The sequence below is a fragment of the Mobula hypostoma genome, chromosome 4 (assembly GCF_963921235.1).
Source record: "Mobula hypostoma chromosome 4, sMobHyp1.1, whole genome shotgun sequence".
In the NCBI taxonomy this organism is placed as follows: Eukaryota; Metazoa; Chordata; class Chondrichthyes; order Myliobatiformes; family Myliobatidae; genus Mobula; species Mobula hypostoma.
Window position 1 is genome coordinate 132,447,302 of NC_086100.1, and position 19,787 is coordinate 132,467,088.

Here is a 19,787-nt window from a genome sequence, read left to right on the forward strand (position 1 = left end):
GCACATCTTGGGTAGGTGCTTTTACCTTAGTGTAAACATTTGAATTCTGTTATGTATGCATAGGTGTATTTAATTCAGAATTAGTATTTCACAAACTAGTGAAAATTCTGTGTTTGAATACTTTACAAATAATTTCAAATTCCCATGGAGAAGACTCAAACAGGTTCACTTTATTGGTAAGTTTTCTCCCAAGAAAATTAGACACCTCAACTTGAATGTTATGGGTAAGACAAATAGTTACTTTATATATCTACCAAAATGGATGAACCCATGTGTTGCCTGGATTCTGATGGATGAAGCTTTATCAACCTGAAATGTCAGCTCTTCTTTTCTATCCCTACCCACCCACCCACAAAGCCACAGGACCTACTGAGTACTTCAGCTTCTTCTGTTTTTATTTAGCAACTATGATAATTTACTTTTATATTGCTGTTGCACACAGATTATCTACCTTTAGGAGAAGAAAATCAGGAAGCCGATTATTTTAAAAGAAAAGGGTCATCCAATTTGTTATTAAATGCCCGTGTCATCAATGTGCATGGCCAACGCAGCTAAGGAATTTGTGCTGCAATATTTGATATGAGCTATTAATATTTTCACAAATCAAAACAAATCTTAAAGGACCAATACATATTTATTTCAGAACATTTGCCCATGATAACAATAAAAACAATGAAGGGAAATGTGCCAAACAGAATTGGTGCATAGTGTCACAACAGGGAGTAATTCTGCCTCCAGGTCTAGTGTGACTTTGGTTCAATCCTGACCTCCAGTGGAGTCTGCAGGTTCTTGTAATTTTTGTATTTCCTTCTTGTAAACTGTATTTCCCCCAGGTACTCAGGTTTCCTCCTACAGCCCAAAGACAGGCTTATTGGTAGATTAATTATGTACCGTAAATTACTGCTCGTATAAGTGATGGTAGGAGGATCAAGGGGGAGCTAGTGAGCATGTTAAGAGAACACATTACAGGGAAATAAGTGGGGGATTGATAGCCAACATAGACCTGATGGGACAGATGACTTCCATTTATGTCATAATAATAAGAGAATACATAACCTGTGAGCAAGAAAAACAAATACAGTGGCATGCAAAAGTTTGGGCACCCCTGATCAAAATTTCTGTTACTGTGAACAGTTACGTGAGTAGAGGATGAACTGATCTCCAAAAGTCATAAAGTCAAAGATGAAACATTCTTTTCAACATTTTAAGCAAGATTAGTGTATTATTTTTGTTTTGAGTGAAAAAAAGGAAAGGAGCACCATGCAAAAGTTTGGGCACCCCAAGAGATTTGAGCTCTCAGATAACTTTTACCAAGGTCTCAGACCTTAATTAGCTTGTTAGGGCTATGGCTTGTTCACAGTCATCGTTAGGAAAGGCCAGGTGATGCAAATTTCAAAGCTTTATAAATACCCTGACTCCTTAAACCTTGTCCCAACAATCAGCAGCCATGGGCTCCTCTAAGCAGCTGCCTAGAACTCTGAAAATTAAAATAAATGATGCCCACAAAGCAGGAGAAGGCTATAAAAAGACAGCAAAGCGTTTTCAGGTAGCAGTTTCCTCAGTTCGTAATGTAATTAAGAAATGACAGTTAACAGGAACGGTGGAGGTCAAGGTGAGGTCTGGAAGACCAAGAAAACTTTCCGAGAGAACTGCTCGTAGGATTACTAGAAAGGCAAATCAAAACCCCTGTATGATTGCAAAAGACCTTCAGGAAGATTTAGCAGACTCTGGAGTGATGGTGCATTGTTCTACTGTGCAGTGACATCTGCACAAATACGACCTTCATGGAAGAGTCATCAGAAGAAAACCTTTCCTGCGTCCCCACCATAAAATTCAGCGTCAGAAGTTTGCAAAGGAACATCTAAACAAGCCTGATGCATTTTGGAAACAAGTCCTGTGGACTGATGAAGTTAAAATAGAACTTTTTGGCCGCAATGAGCAAAGGTATGTTTGGAGAAAAAAAAGTGCAGAATTTTATGAAAAGAACACCTCTCCAACTGTTAAGCATGGGGGTGGACCGATCATGCTTTGGGCTTGTGTTGCAGCCAGTGGCACAGGGAATATTTCACTGGTAGAAGGAAGAATGAATTCAATTAAATACCAGCAAATTCTGGAAGCAAACATCACACCATCTGTAAAAAAGCTGAAGATGAAAAGAGGATGGCTTCTACAACAGGATAATGAACCTAAACACACCTCAAAATCTACACTGGACTACCTCAAGAGGCGCAAGTTGAAGGTTTTGCCATGGCCCTCAGTCCCCCGACCTAAACATCATCGAAAATCTGTGGATAGACCTCAAAAGGGCAGTGCATGCAAGACGGCACAAGAATCTCACAGAACTAGAAGCCTTTTGCAAGGAAGAATGGGCGAAAATCCCCAAAATAAGAATTGAAAGACTCTTAGCTGGCTACAGAAAGCGTTTACAAGCTGTGATACTTGCTACAGAGGGTGTTACTAAGTACTGACCATGCATGGTGCCCGAACTTTTGCTTCGGGCCCTTTTCCTTTTTTGTTATTTTGAAACTGTAAAAGATGGAAATAAAAAAGTAATCTTGCTTAAAATATTAAAGAAATGTGTCATCTTTAACTTTTTGCCTTTTGAAAATCAGGTCATCTTTTACTTGCTTAGCTATTCACAGTAACAGAAATTTTGACTGGGGTGTTCAAACTTTTGCATGCCACTGTACAAGTAAGTACACAACATAGACAGCATCTCTGGGAAGAGAAACAAGAGTCAACATTTCACATTAATAACCATGCATCAGATGTGCAAAAGTAGGAAAGCAGCACGCTTTAATTTACGAAAAGGAGTAAGGGTGCAAAGTAATAGAGGGCATGTCGGTGACAAGTATGCCTGCAAAATTTGTTGAGGTAACTATTAAAGCTCATGCCTAGTTTATGTAAAGGTTCCTTTTCAGATAACAGTGCATAAGCCAATTTCTCAATAGTCAGACTGATCCCTTTTCTATAGCTATCCATATTGCATCCTTCTACCTATGAATGTAATAAATTCACTTAATCAAATATTTCCTTAACAATAACCATCACTTTACAAATTGAACATGTACTGTATCTAGTCATCAACGAACGCTGCTAAACATTTCTTCTATTATTTCTAACTTAAAAATGCTATGGGAGAGATTGCGTAAAGTCAGATTTCCATAAGTCAGGTCATCTGTAACCCAAGATGCCTGTGTATTTTAAATTCTTGCTGTTAAAGACAAAAAAGAGGAGACATGATAGAGGTGTACAAGATAATAAGAGGAATAGATAGAGTGGATAGCCAGCGCCTCTTCCCCAGGACACCACTGCTCAATACAAGAGGACATGGCTTTAAGGTAAGGGGTGTGAAGTTCAAGGGGGATATTAGAGGAAGGTTTTTTACTCAGGGAGTGGTTGGTGCGTGGAATGCACTGCCTGAGTCAGTGGTGGAGGCAGATACACTTGTGAAGTTTACGAGACTACTAGACAGGTATATGGAGGAATTTAAGGTGGGGGCTTATATGGGAGGCAGGGTTTGAGGTCGGCACAACATTGTGGGCTGCAGGGCCTGTAATGTGCTGTTCTATGAAGTAAGGCACCACAGCTCTAATTAGAGAAAATCTTATTCATGACTTTCCTGGGAAGTAAAGGCATTTTAACTGTCAGAATGTTACAGTAATTCAGCAGAAATTCAGTGGTGATACTTGCACATGAAATTGAGGAAAATGTTAAAAGTAAGAAATTCATATAGTTACAGATGGAGTAGCAAAGAGAGCCAATATGTGTTTTTCCAGAAACTACTATAATTGCATCTTCCTGTGCTAAAAAATCCATAACTGTCAAACTGCTTTGTATATCACTAAACGTCATAGTGTTTTTGAAAAATCAATGTAAATATCAAGGCGGATCTTGTATTAGCAGGCTATTGCTTCTCTGATAAGACTCCTCCATCCAACAGGTCTTTTAAACTCTTCCGAACTCAGGCACATGCAAAGGCGGGCCTATTCAAATGAATACAAGTCATTGGCTGCCAAGAAAAAGTGTTTTTTTGTGATTAAAATTAGTTCCAGGTCTTCAATTAATTGTAGCACATATATTTCATAGTGCTTTGAATGTAATTTTTCTATAATATCTTTAATTATTTCTTCATAAAATGTTTCAATATTTGACATTTGCAGTCAATACAACTGACTGCAAATGTCAAATATTGAAACATTTTCAGTTGATGAGTCAGAGGATAGGGGCTTGCAAGTTGCCAAGGCAGTTCTGTGAGTGCAATTGGACATCTGAGTCAAAGCAGCCCCTATACTGAGCTGGGTTCCCAGAGGCAAGTTGGAACAAATAGCAAGGCACAGCAGCATACAGGCAATGATCTTGCAGCAATGAATGATTACTTACTAGGAGTATGACACAGTTCTTCCAGTATTTGAAAACTTTACTAGTTTAGGGTTTTGTGCCCTATGACACAAGTAAAAGGAATGCAGATTATAACCCCTTAGAATCCCACATAAATTATGTATGTTCAATGTAGTATGTTGATAAATAAACAACCATTCAGATCTGTTTTCAGGAAACTAAGCAAAAGTTGAAAATAAACATTTTTATATTGCTTATTTCAGAATCAGAATCAAAATCTGGCTTATTATCACTGACCTGTCGTGAAATGTTGCTTTGGGGCAGTAATATGGTGCAATGCATAAAAATTACTGTAAGTTACAAAAAAATATGAAAATAGTGAGCTACTGTTCAGAAACCATTCAGAAATCTGATGGCAGAAGGGAAGAATCTGTTCCTAAAACATACAGTGTGTGCTTTCAGGCTTCTGCACATCCTTCTTAATGGCAGTAATAAGAAGAGGGCAGGTCCTGGATAGTGATGGTCCCCAATGATGGATGCTGCCTTCTTCAGGCACTGCCTTTTGAAGTTATCCTCAATGATGGGGAGCCTAGTGCCCATGATGGAGCTGATCTACAATCTGAATTACTTATACTGAATAAATACACTTTCCATAAGAACTATACGCACAGGAGGAAGTAAGTAATGTTTATAAACAAAATGTTGATGTGTTCTGTTCAAGGCAGTCTAACCATCAATCCTACTAAAATACCTTATTGGAGCTACGGTGTAATTAACATGGCCCCTCAAAACAAATCTCCATCAATAAAATGTTGGCTAATCTTTTACATCAGTGTTACTTTCCTATCCCAGAGCTTATACATCAATTCCTTTAACATTCGAACATTTATTGATCCCCACGCTGAATATACTCAGAAATAAACCTCCAAAGCTCCTTTGGGTTGATATCTCCAAAAATGTAATAACTCCTGGATAAATAACTTTCTTCCCAATAATCAGTTCTAACCCATTACAGGTGGGTTATGGGCCGCTTAACGTCCATTCGGACAACGTCCATAGTCCCGATTGGAGAACGTGACGTGGCGGACGTAACCAATCTCGTGTATTGCGCATCTCTTGAGTGTAGTCACGTTATCTCTGTTTAATTTTCTTTCAAAAATATTACCGTAAAGTGCAACGTGGCTTCCAAACGCAGCAAAACCACTCCTAGTGATAGCAGCAGCAAGAGGCAAAGAAAAAGTATCGATTTGGAAGTGAAACAAAAGGTTATTAAACAATATGAAGGTGTAAAACCAGTGAATGCTTGGGATTTAGGCATGCCGCACTCGACAATCACGACAATCCTGAAAAACAAAGAAAAAATTTTCGAAGCTATTAAAGGATCGGTTTCACTGAAAACTACAAGGCTTACGAAAACGTGAGAGAGACCTATATCGGATATGGAGAAATTGCTAATGACATGGATTTTATGGTGTTCGCACAACGTCCAAATCACGTAACATCCGATTTCACAGAACGTATCATTGATGTTAAATGACGCATACCTGTACTTTTAGCTTGATAAATATCTTGCATGCATATACATTATTAAACCCCACAGAAAGTCAAACTGCATACAAGCAAGTCACTTAGCCAACTGAGTCGATGCCAATCATCTGCACCCAGTTGCACTAATCCCATTTCATTTTTCCCACATTTCCATCAACTCCCTTCTGATTCTTTCCCTTACCTACAAGCCAGTGGCAATATACAGTGGTAAACTAACTTACCAAACCACACATCTTTGGGACATGGAAGGAAACCGTGCAATCATATGGAGAAGGTAGCAACTCCACACCATCAACACCAGAGATCGCAATTTAACCTGTATCATTGGAGCTGTGAGGCAGCACCTCTCCTTATTCTGTTACTATGCTTATCTCCCATTCTTCTGAATTTTAGAGAGTAGAGATCCTGTTTGATTAATATCTCTTTTAGGACAAACCCTCTATCTCAGTAATCAATATTCTGAATCTCAGTTGCACTCCCACAATTGCAGGTACATACTTCCTTTGGTAGAGAACCATACCTGTGCACAGGACTCTAGCTGTGATCTCACCAGGAACCAATGTGATTACAGCAAGATGTATTTTATTCATATATTCCAAACCTTTAGAAATAAAGTCAAAAGATTACTTGTCTTCCTGTTTCCCAGGTCCATTTTGTGATATGTATAAAGATCTCCCAGGTCTCAATAAAAAACCAACAATTTGATGCTCTGACCATTATACTGCTTTTTGTATTTTTCCACTGAAGTGAATAGCTTCACATTTTTCTACTTTACATTGTGTAATTATTTTACTTGCATTACAGCGAAGTCTCTTTGTGTCTTCTTCTAATCTCATACCAATCTATGCACTTACATCCACTGTGAGGTAGTGCTTTGAGAGGTTGATGATAAAATAAATCAACTGCTGCCTGAGAAGCAACTCCCCTCACAATGGTTCAACAGCAGATGCCACTTCATTGGCTCGTCACTCAACCCTGGAACATCTGGACAGTGAAGATGCATACATCAGGATGCTCTTTATCACTGCAGAGGAGCATTCAATACTATCATCCCCTCAAAACTAATCAAAAACCTTCAAGACCTTGACCTCAATATCTCCTTGTGCACTGGATCCTCAATTTCCTCACTTGCAGACCCCAGTCGGTTTGTATTACCAGCAACATTGGCTCCACAATCTCCAGCAGGACCGATGCACCTCAAGGATGTGTGCTTAGTCCCCTGCTCTACTCACCTTATATTTATGACTGTGAGACTAAGCATTGTTTCAACGCCATATTTAAATTTGCTGATGACACCACTGTCATTGGCCAAATTAAACGTGGAGACAAATCAGCATATAGGAAAGAGATTGAAAATCTGGCTGCATGGTACCACAACAATAACCTATCACTCAAAATCAGCAAGATCAACGAGCTAATTATTGACTTTTCGAGGAGGAAATCAGAGGTCCATGAGCCAGTTCTTCCTGGGATCCGAGGTGGAGAGGGCAGCAACTTTAAATTCCTCAGTGCTAACGTTTCAGAGGTTCTATCCTGGGTCCAGCATGTAAAGGCCATTATGAAGAAAGCACGGCAGCTCTTCTACTTCCTTAGAAGTTTGTGTTGATTCCTCTCAGTTTTCCTTATGAGAGGAATAAAAAAGAAGGAACATAGACTTAAAAGTTATTGTTAGAAGGACTAATGTAGAGATAGGTGAGGCTTTTCCACCAGAGATTGGAAAGGGTTTGAAAATTTCATTTGGAAGGGTGGTGGAGGTAGAAACACACATATTTCAAATATAGCTGGGTGGATGGAAACTTGCTAGGCCATAAATCATAAGGAATAAAGTGAAAATATGCCTAATGGCTTTCTCAGCCAGTATCATCATGATGAGCTGACTAACCTTCTGTATTATGGTATTCCATGATCCCATGCAGAGGCTAAAAGCAAAATAATATATTACATAACCCAAATATAAATCTCTAGCAGTAAAATTTTCAGCCATCTGCAAAAAATTGAAAAAAAAATTCAATGATAATAAATTCATGCAAGATACTGCAGACATTTGGTCTTGCCACTAATATTAGGGAAGATTTGTTACTATAAATAAATAGATGCAAATGCAGTGACTATATAGGGGAAAAAGATTTTACAAGGAAGCTAACTTGCACAGGGAGTGAAAAACTTACTTTCACTGAAATGTTTACTTTTACTCTCGACTCTGATATGTGTATTCCGCTACAAAAATAAAAAGGAACCATATATTTAATTAGATTTCTAATACAACCTATTTCTATTGAAAATTATGAATCTTTAAGTACTATGCAATCCACTTGTCAAAGTTCCACTCTGTTCTTTCAAGAAAAATACTGACATTTTGAAAATAAAATATGAACTACTGAATAAACCAACACCTTAATTAAAAGGTATGCTTTCAGTATTGTACTTGTTTTTCATATTAGCTATGTCAATGACAAGGTGATCTTCAGTTTTTCAGCAAATTGAAGCATCTTAAAGTGATAAGCTGTTCTTTAAAACCATCTGGACAAGAAGCAAGTTCTACAAACGTAGATTTTGTCTCTATTTTTGCTAACTCAGCTCAAACAAGAATGATATAGATCTAATAAACTGGATCAACTCACACTGTGAGAAAGGAGGTAGGAAGGAAAAGTTAAAAGGTTGTAGACCGTATTTATCCAGCATTTCTTTTGAAATGTTTGCATAAAGATATCACAAAAATGCAATCTAACTCCATTGTGATGATCTTGCCAAAAAATATACTTCCAACAGAAACAAATCCACCAGGGAAATGTGTAATAGATTTAATTAACATTGAGACCAAGGGACAAAATAAATCTTGAGAAAGTGCACTATTTGTATTAGCTTACATGTATCCTATCAATATCTCACTATATCTTGGTCCAGCTTTGCTTAGCTAAAACATGAACTGTTCCAACGGAACATGTGATTAGTTTTGATTTTGCTGATCCTTTTCTGTACAGGATGAAACCACCCACTATTTAACATCAATTGTTCAGCTTCAGGCAAAAATGGCTGGTGTAAAAAAAAAGGATAAATCTGCCTTGCTCAGTAGGATTAGGATAAGTATTGGTAATGCAGGGATTAGGGCACATATTTCACATCATAAAGTTGATTACTTATAATTTCTTTCCTTCATCCACCTTTCAGCTTCACCTTGCTAATGTAAAGAACTTTATTCTGCCATCATTAATTAACATCTGTCTGTTCACTTAAGATACTGCTTTGAACATTTTTGTTTATGCAGTCAGTACCAACAGGATATGCAACTTAAAATACATAAATTTTAACATGATAAATACAAATAAAATGTAGCTGATTTTTCTTTCAGGAAAGGAATCTAAAAGGTGGATTTAATATTTCCATTGTGTTTCTCTTTCAATATTCAATGCTGAAATCAACTTAAAGTAGTTTGACCCTACAGATAATAGAAACAGAAAACCAAGACATTTTATACCAAACTGATAAAACCATAGAAACTTCATTTATAACACAGACAAGTAGGTTTAAGAACATGTTTTCACAAAACATGGAATTCTGCATATTGATTGCTGAATCTTATGCTCTGAGCATAATTTTTTTGGTTTAGCCTTTGGTTCAATTTGCGCAAGTTTTATCAGTTACACTGGACAGCATTTGTTTTTATTTTTGTAAGTGTTGTTTCCTCTATTTTTTTTTGTTTATGATAGACCACTTAAAAGCTGAACACTAACTTCAGTCTACCTCTATCACATAGGAATTTGGAGAAAGAAGAAATTTACTTTTATTGAATATAATGCACTTAATTGCATAATGGCTGACACTTTCAACTAAGCTAAAATGTTTTGTTGATGATTTTCGTTTTTACTCAGTGTCTGAAGCTTCTCGCTTAAGTGTCCAACAATAATCAGCCAACATTGATGAATTCCAGTTGCCTGATACAGTTTCCCCATGATCGCAATGTCCTTTCACCATGCTTATCACTGACAGTGCCAAAATTTGCAGGTAAATGGGAATGCAGAAAATGAATCTTTAGTGACATGTTGCACTTCGTGGTTTTGTATGATTGAAGCACATTGTCAACCAGCTCTGTAGCTGCCAATAAAATATTCAACAACATCCTTGAATGCCTTCCAAATGATTTTCTCCGGTCCCACTAGAAATTCTTTGAATTAACTGTCATTGATGATCTACTTGTTTTGTGGACCAACAAAAATGCCTTTCTTATTCTCAGTGTCAGTCATTGTGGGAAAAATCTGTCTCAAATATTGAAATCCTTCACAGAAATGTTTGTGTCTGGTGACAGCAGATTTTATCCTTGCAGTCTTGAACTCATTAATTCTGATGTTGCCTTTGACAAATCTGTGTCTCTGACCAGATCATTTAGCTCAGACTGAGTTACCAGGGAGGCTCACTTAACATAAAGGGTTCAAAATCAGTAATCATTATCAGCGATGTTTTCCATTCCTGGCTCAAGCATCATGGGATCTTTGTCTGCCTCCTCTAGACTCCATGTCTCTAGTGGCTTCAGCTTTGGTTCCGGAAGACTATCATCGTGTGGCACAGGACACATGGCTGAAGAGAGATTGGTCACTCAATGGATTTCTTGTTTTTAGCAGAGAATCCAGATACGTTGGTCAGATGGAAGTAGCAGTCTGTCACATGAGCCTTCTGCTCGCTCTCGCCATATCATCAGGACAGGAAAGGCATTGACTTCCAAGTAACTCGGAACACAGCCTTAAGATTGACAGCGCATGTTGTGCAACAAATATGAGGAGCCCATTTTTACACCAAGAGTTAATAGGCTTTCTTAACAAGAGGAGTCATGCTCCATATTTGAGATTTAAGCATATACTCACCACAAATATAACAGAAACTATTGTGGCTGTTGCAGTATTGGCGAGACATTTTGCAAGTAGTCCTGAAAATACAATTACTTTTTTTTAATGAGTACACCCAAATTGCTCTGTGTATAGCACATGTGCATCAATGTGATCGCAAACCAATATACATGTAAATGCAATGCACAGAATGGTGTGTGCGTAATGATTTTATAACCTTTCTAAAACCTGTCCTGCCATGCCGCATCTGCCCTGCCCAAACATACCCAAGGATGCCTGGACTAGGTAAAAGACTTTTCAGCCTACATGGTGGGCAACTTTTGAATTGATTTGAATTATGAATTGAAATAACAAATATAGGTGATTTCAAGAGAAAATGGAGTGTGATAAAGAAATTCCATGGTGATTTTCATTATCAGCAGCCTAAAATCTATAAGATACACCCAGTAGTATTCAGAAAGAAAAGTGTGTCCAGTATTATTGATCAAAACATTTATGTCTCACAGCCAATTATTTGTTTTAATTTTATGTAACCCTCAGGCTCGCCCAGCTCGTGTTCATCTAGGGACACAGCCTTCGGCCCCGCCAAACTGGGTAATCGTGTTTGAGTGGATGCTGTGTAATGTACTCCCAGTTACAAACCCACAATGCAAGGTATCAGATAGTACGCCATATGCAATTAAATGATTGAACGTTATGAATCTTAATATGAATATAGGGTTAGTAATGAAAATAAAAAAAGGGCCCAAGTCAAGTCAAAGTCACGTTGGAGCTCACTCAGTAGTCATTCTTCCACCATCGGTCTCCTCCGAGTGTCACCGACCTTCGGACCCTCAGATCCCAGTCCACACCATCGGTGGTCTACCAGCTCTCTCCACATGCGTCCTCCCTCTTCATCTCTCCTCGACAAAAGACCACGAGAAAACATCGTTCCAGACTGACAAGACACAGCAACAATCTCTTACTGGCTAACATGCATCCTGTTACCTCCAGCCATAACCCAAACATTACTGCTACAGAGAAACCGTTACCTCAGCAGGGAACATTACAAAGAAGCCATTACATTAGCAGTGAAACCCTACAGCGCGTTAATATTACATCAGTGGTTCTAATAGGTGTTGGTACGCTATTCATTAATTCATTTATAGGGCAATGCAAATTCCAAACAATTCGTATCAATACAAATTTTTCCCATGATTTACATAAGTACAGCTTTCACGTTTTACAATTGAACATACAGAATTCTAGAGCACAGTGTACTCGTGTGTGTAAAACCTTGGAGAAAAGCAGACCTTATTTGGAAACAAAATTGAAAGAAAGTACCTGCGTATAATTCTTTCCACTAGATTCAGAAATTCTATATTTATGAACTTTCATTTGATCCTGTTCTGAATACTGCCAAATTAATTTTCTCTTCCTCAGCAGCAGACGTGTAAACTCAAATAAAACTACCTGAGTAATGTAAACAAACTCACAGCCAATTAACACGATGCCATTGCTATGATAGTGCAATCAATTCACTGAGTACATTTAAGTACACGTGAACTATCTGGTAAAGCACCTACATAACTTACTTGACTGTAGACATGGACAATTGTAGACTCTGACTCGATCATAATCAAGTCAAACCGACTCATCCTTTAGAATATCTATAATCAAAATTAATCTGCGAAAGTTTCTATATAGATCTTGCCTTTTAGATAACTACCCTTTTGTAAATTGTGTGAGTTCTACTTTGAGAGGGATATTCTACAAAAAAACAATTCATATACTGTAAGAAGTAAAATAAGAAAAATATTTAGTTCTTTTGTTTCTATTTATATTACAGTGCCACCAGCAGGAAACCTACACAACAGCTGCTTGAGATATTCCTTAAAACTTTTAATGATTTACTGATCTACAAAAAAAGTGTAGATGTCAGAGATCTGAAACAAACACTGAAATCGCTGGAAACACATAGCAGGTCAGACGGCATTTGTTGAAGGAGAAGCTGGTTAGTATTTTTGATCTAGACTCTAGTCAAAAGTTCATCAGTTCTAAGAATTCCAGAACACAGAACATTAAATGTTTGTCCTTTGGGTGGTGCCTGACCTGCCTTGAGCTTTCAGCATTTCCTGTTTTCTTTCATGATCTGTTGACTATTGAGCCATTATCACAAATTCTATTTTGGAATAATTCTGGAAAAATTGTTCAAATGTGGGATATCTTAACTTTCTTCAAAGATTAATGAGATTTGGCACGTCGCTGAATACTTAAACTTTTACAGGTATACTGTTGAAAGTGTCCCGAATGTTTGCATCATTATCTGGTTTGGCAATACAAATACACAGGAATACAAGCAGCTGCAAAAAGTAGCGAACTTGGCCTAATATCACAGGCACATCTGCACCTCCCCCTCCAACAGTCAACAGTATCTACATGAGACTCTGCCTCAAGGAGACAGCATCAATCATCAATTGAATTGACTTTATTTCTTACATCCTTCACATACATAAGGAGTAAAAATCTTTACCTTACATCTCCATCTAAATATGTAATGTGCAGTCATAGCAATTTAAAATAAATAGAACAGTCAATGTAATATAGAGTACACTCAAGTCAGTGGCAGTTCATCAGTTTGATGGCCTGGTGGAAGAAGCTGTCCTGGAGCCTGTTGGTCCTGGCTTTTATGCTGCGGTACCGCTTCCCGGATGGTAGCAGCTGGAATAGATTGTGGTTGGGATGGCTTGGGTCCCCAATGATCCTATGGGCCCTCTTTTACACACCTGTCTTTGTAAGTGCCCTGAATCATGGGAAGTTCACAACTACAGGTGTGCTGGACTGTCCGCACTACTCTCTGAAGAGTCCTGCAATTAAGGGAGGTACAGTTCCCATACCAGGCAGTGATACAGTCAGTCAGGATGCTCTCAATTGTGCCCCTGCAGCAAGTTCTTAGGATTTGGGGGCCCATACCAAACTTCCTCAACCGTCTGAGGTGAAAGAGGTGCTGTTGTGCCTTTTTCACCATACCTGGTGTGTACAGACCATGTGAGGTCCTCAGTGATGTGGATGCCGAGAAACTTGAAGCTGTTTACCCTCTCAACCGCAGATCCATTGATGTCAATAGGGATTAGCCCGTCTCCGTTCCTCCTGTAATCCACAAACAGCACCTTTGTTTTTGTGACATTGAGGGAGGGGTTGTTTTCTTGATACCACTGTGTCAGAGAGATGACTTCTTCCCTGTAGGGCACTTTGTTATTGTTTGATACAAGGCCAATCAATGTAGTGTCATCGGCAAATTTAATTAGCAGATTGGAGCTGTGGGTGGCGATACAGTCATGGGTATACAGGCAGTAAAGGAGGGGACTCAGTACACAGCCCTGAGGGGCACCTGTATTGAGAGTCAGAAGGTTGGAGGTGAGGAAGCCCACTCTTACAACCTGCTGGCGATCTGACAGGAAGTCCAGGATCCAGCTGCACAAGGCAAGGTCAAGGCCGAGGTCTCTGAGCTTCTTGTCGAGCCTGGATGGAACTATGGTGTTGAATGCTGAACTGTAATCCAAGAACAGCGTTCTCACATAAGCATCCTTCTTCTCCAGATGTGGAAGGACAGTATGTAGAGCAGTGGCTATTGTGTCATCTGTCGATCAGTTGTGTCGGTAGGCGAATTGTAGGGGGTCGAGTTCGGGTGGTAGCAAAGCATTTGCCTATTATTGAGTCATTCGGGCATGTTACCTTGGTCTTTTTTGGTACAGGGACAATGGAGGAGGAGGGCACTCTACACTGGAAGAGGGAGAGATTAAAAATGTCTGGAAACACAGCTGCCAGTTGTACTGTGCACATCCTAAGTATTCACCCTGGGATGCCATCCGGTCCCGCAGCCTTGCGACTGTCCACTCATCGGAAACGTCTGCGTACCTCAGCCTCAGAGATGACCAGGTTGCAGGTTGTAGCAGTGGTTCTCCTTGGAAACTCAGAGTTAGTGACATCAAACCGAGCATAAAAGCAATTGAGCTCATCTGGGAGAGAGGCTTCGATGTTGGTGGCACCACAACGTTTGGCTTTGAAGTCTGCAATGGTGTGCAGCCCTCGCCACAAGTCATGTGTGCTATTCATTGTGAATCTTGACTCAATCTTCTCCCTATATTGTTGTTTCACAGCCTTGTTCACTTTGCGCGTATCATAGCTGGTCTTCTTGAGCTCTAGTTGATCTCCAGTGATGTAAGCTCGATGTTGCGCTGTATGTGCTGCTCTCATGGAACTATTGATCCAGGGTTTCTGGTTCAGGAAGACCCTGACCGACTTCTGGGGGACATCATCATTGATGCACTTCCGGATGAAGCACGTGATTCCATCAGTGAACTTGGAGACATCTTCATCATGGAAGACATTTCAATCAACGTCATCAAAGCAGTCCTGCAGCATGGAAGCTGATTGGTCGGACCAACTGTGGACGGTTTTAACTACGGCTGCCTCTTGTTTCAGCTTCTGCTTGTATGTCGGCAGAAGCAGGATCAAAGAGTGATCTACCTTTCCAAAAGCTGGGCGAGGGAGAGCTTTGTAAGCGTTGCAGAAGGGAGTGTAGCAGTAGCCAAGTGTGTTATCTCCACAAGTGCTCACCTAGATGTGCTGATAAAACTTCGGAGAGGCTTTCCTCAACGACACTCGATTAAAGTCACCGGCGATAATGAAGGCAGCATCCGGGCATGCAGTCTCCAGCGTGCTGATGGTCTTGTACAGTTCCTTGCGAGCCAGGTCAGTATCAGCCTGTGCCGGAATGTACACCACTGTGATGATAGCAGCCGTGAACCCCCTAGGCAGCCAGTAGGGTCTGCACAGCAGCACCAGGTATTTCAGGTCTGGGGAACAAAAGGATTTGAGTGGATGCACATTCTGGGGGTCATACCAAGCATTGTTGACCATGAAGCAGACCCCTCCTCCTTTACTCTTCCCAGTGAGGTTTCTCGACCTGTCTGCCCAGAACAGGGAGAACCCAGAGGTCTCGATGGCATGATCCGGTATCTCCTCCATCAGCCAGGTCTCCACGAAGCACAAAATGTTGCATTCCTTTGATTCCCACCGATAGGAGCTTCTGGCTCTCAGTTCACAGAGCTTGTTATCCAGGGACTGAACGTTAGCCAGGAGTATGCTAGGGAGCGGCGGTCGATTTGCATGCTGTCTCAGCCTCACCAGGAAGCTGGCCATTCTCCCTCGCCTCCAGTGCTTCTTCCGAGGTAGTGGCGGTGTAAGACATGAGACTCCCATGGATCGCACAAGCAGGGGATCCCAGTGTAGGAAACGTGGCACATTGTGGGTAAATGCCATCTTTCCGATGTTCAGAAGGGTCAGTCTATCGTATCTGATGTGACTATCAGCTACTTGAATAGAAAATTCTAAGTAAGTCATAGAAATTAGTAGTATACTGTAGATTTGGAATGGAGCTCACAACACAGCCGCCGTACACAGCACATGAACCGGGAGGTGGAAGATGCCCACCTTCCAGTCCATGTCATTCAGAGATACAGCATTGTAACAGACCCACATAGAAACGAACCCACGCAACCCAGTTACACCCATGTGACCAATTAACCCTATTAACCCACGCATCTTTCAATGTTGGAGAAAACCGGAACACTCGAATGAAACCCACGTGGTCACAGGGAGAATGTACATACTCCTTGCAGACAGCTATGGAATTGAACCCAGGTCACTGGCGATGCAATAGCTTTAGGCTAGCCACTGAGCTACTGTGTGTGTCATTCATAATCTTTTTGCAGCTATCATCGAGCAGGAGGTATAGAAGCCTGAAGCCCTTCACCACCAGGGGTAAGAATAGCTATCTCCTTTTAAACATTTGGCTCTGGAACCAACCTGCAAAACCCTAATCATTACCAGAGTATATTAACACTTTGACCACTTTGCACTCCAATAGACTTTATTCTAATTGTTTCTTTTTTTAAATGTACAATTTATATTTAAATCACTCTCTTCTTGTGAATGCTGTGCATCTGATGCTATGTGCCTGTTCTATTGCTGCAAATTTTCATTGCTATGTGCTCATATGTACTTGTGAACATGACAATAAACTTGATTTTGACTTTAAATGGATAGCAGTTTTAAACTTTCTAACATTGGATATCAATGAAATCAAAATATTTGCATCAGTCAAGGAAAGTGTCGCTCAGATAAAGGATCAGCTAAGATTTTAATGAATAATGGAATAAGTATAAGGGATCAAGTGGCCTGTTTTCATTTATTTTATGTTCAAATACATCTTCATTTTTCCTTTGCAACATGTAAATACAGCTAATATTCTATCTTCCTACCCACCTTTACTCAAAAAAAATGACTACTGGCAAACCATTTGAAAACATAGGCAATTTTCAACTATATTGCAGACATATTGGGGAATAATTACCCATTGGTATTTTGCTCATCAAAAGCTTTAAAAATCTACTGCAAATGTGAGCCTGCATGTAGTGTAATTGGGTACAAACTCACTTGATACCAGACAAAACTAGACTGCTCCATTAAAGTTAGAATTCAGTTCAAAACGAAAAGAATCTCTCAAATTTGCAGGAAGACGACATCTCTCAAAATAGCCTATAGATCGCAGTCCTGATAAAGGGTCTAAGCCCAATAGGTCATCAGTTTTCTCTTTTCCATAGATGCTGCCAGGCTTGCTGAGTTCCTCCCACATTTTGTGTCTGTTGCTTTGAATTCCAACATCTGCAGATTTTCTCTTGTTTATATATTTTTTTAAACGGCACATCAGCTTAAAAAAAAATTATCACCACAAATTACTGGAAGTGATAAGATGGCAAGGTGCCAAAAGAGATACAGGGAAACCCTGGTACCAACAACCTGTTTACTTAACCAATGAAAATGAATGACAGAGAACAGAAGCCGGAGTAGAGAAGGGAGAAGTACCAATAAGAATTAACTGTAGTATTTTTTAAAACAGAAGTTATAATTAGATGAAGAAAAAGAAGAAAGGTATGATGAAAACGTAAGAAGTTTAAAATTTTCCAATCATTTTACACCTGCCAGTTTTCTCCAACATCCAGATGTTCAGTTTTTTAGGCTGGAGTCAGTGAATGGCATGATAAATGAATATAATCATTAGAAGGATCCATGCATCATTAAATACCAACACTGTTTTCTCGAGGAGTTAATTAATTCTAATAATGCCAATATAGCAATTTCACCAAAACCCATGAACATATCAACTGGCTCCAGTTTTTGGGAGGCTAATAGTGCTGTGGCACATACTGTCTAGCAATTTGGAGAAAACTGCAGTTCCTCACTCGTCTACACAATTTGCTGAGTTATTTATATACTAAAAACATTGTGTGGATTAAACTAGCTGCTATATTTTCCAGAAGATTTTATCTCAATATTTTTACAATGTATGTTTAAATAATATGCCGTTACTAAAATAATACCTATTAAAACACTATATTTGTGGATTAATTTGTAAAATTACAATTAGAGTTCCATATTGGATGAATTATACCAAACTTTACTAAATAAAAATCAGTAAATCTTGCAAATGATTTGAGCTTGGAAGAAAATACCTTCTGCATCATGCAGGATACACAGATCTTCACCAAGGTGGTTCAACACGAATGTACAAAAACTCTAATATAGCAGAATAAAATTATTGTTTTAGTCAGGCACATCTATTCAAGAGTCCTTTAAAGCCCTTCTCCCAAAATTAAAATTGACCATGCAGCAAATGGCTCCCACAGCCATCCAACTAATCTCATACCTCACAAGTCAAAAATAACTAAGCACTTCTATGCATCTGACCACAACCCCTCCAAATTCTGATCTCCTCTTTTCCTTTATTGCTTATTTTCTTCCCAATCATCAAATCAAATCTGCATTTGAAATGCAGTAACACCATCCTCCCATGAAGGCAATACTAAATATAAAACTTCATGGAAACTCCCTAACATAAACAAGCCAGAGCACTAGGTGAGTTCTTTAAAAAAAAATATAAATAGGTATTCTCTGATTCACTTTATTTATTAGTATATGTAAAATACTCATCTGGTCAACCACCTATCCGCTTGAGATCCCTTATCTTTATAAAACCATAGGATATAAGAGCGGAAGTACGCCATTTGGCCCATCGATTCTGCTCCGCCATTCAATCATGGGCTGATCCAATTCTTCCAGTCATCCCCACTCCCCTGCCTTCTCCCCATACCCTCTGATGCCCTGGCTAATCAGGAACCTATCTATCTCTGCCTTAAATGCATCCAATGACTTGGCCTCCACAGCTGGTCATGGTAACGAATTCCACAGTTTTACCACCCCCTGACTAAGTAATTTCTCCTCTTCTCTGTTCTAAATGGATGTCCTTCAGTCATGCCCTCTTGTCCTAGACTCCCCTACCATGGGAAATAACTTTGTCACATCTAATCTGTTCAGGCCTTTTAACATTCAGAATGTTTCATGTTATTTAATCACTCTTCTTTTTAAAATGATTCCGCACAAGGAGAGGATATAGAAAGTCATCTATCCATATCCTCTGTGAAGTTCAAAGCTCGTCCATTTAGATTGTTCACCCCACGGCATCAGTTAAAAACAAAAGATGTCAAATGCATCTTCAACAGCTGGATACCAGATGAATGCCATAATGACTGTTTGGTCCTACCATACTTTTATTTCTTTGTTGATAGCTTCCAACAAGTATTAAATCACCATTTATAAAAAGTCTGTCTGTCTGTCTAGGTACCATATCCGATGCAGACACTGGTGACCATGGTTTTCCATATAGATCTATCCCTCATTCTTTGGATGACTTCCATTTCCTCCATGTGTAGCCACCTGGCTAGGCTTTTGATGTACATAGGACGAGGTCTTCCTCTAGGAACAGACATAAAAGTTGTTGGTGAACGCAGCAGGCCAGGCAGCAACTTTTATGTGTGTTGCTTGAATTTCCAGCATATGCAGAATTCCTGTTGTTCGCGTCTTCCTCTAGGTTTGCTCCCCTCGATCTTTCCAGAGAGTATGAGTTTTTCTCATTCATCTTTCCGCATGATGAATCTGAGTTGTCTTTCTCTTATTGTG

The 19,787-nt window shown here is 39.4% G+C and overlaps 1 protein-coding gene across 1 annotated transcript in view; it reads right to left on the reverse strand.

Annotated features, from left to right (window-relative positions):
- ankrd50 (ankyrin repeat domain 50) overlaps positions 1-19,787 on the reverse strand; it is a 113,711-nt gene that overhangs the window by 70,810 nt on the left and 23,114 nt on the right. The window lies entirely within an intron of this gene.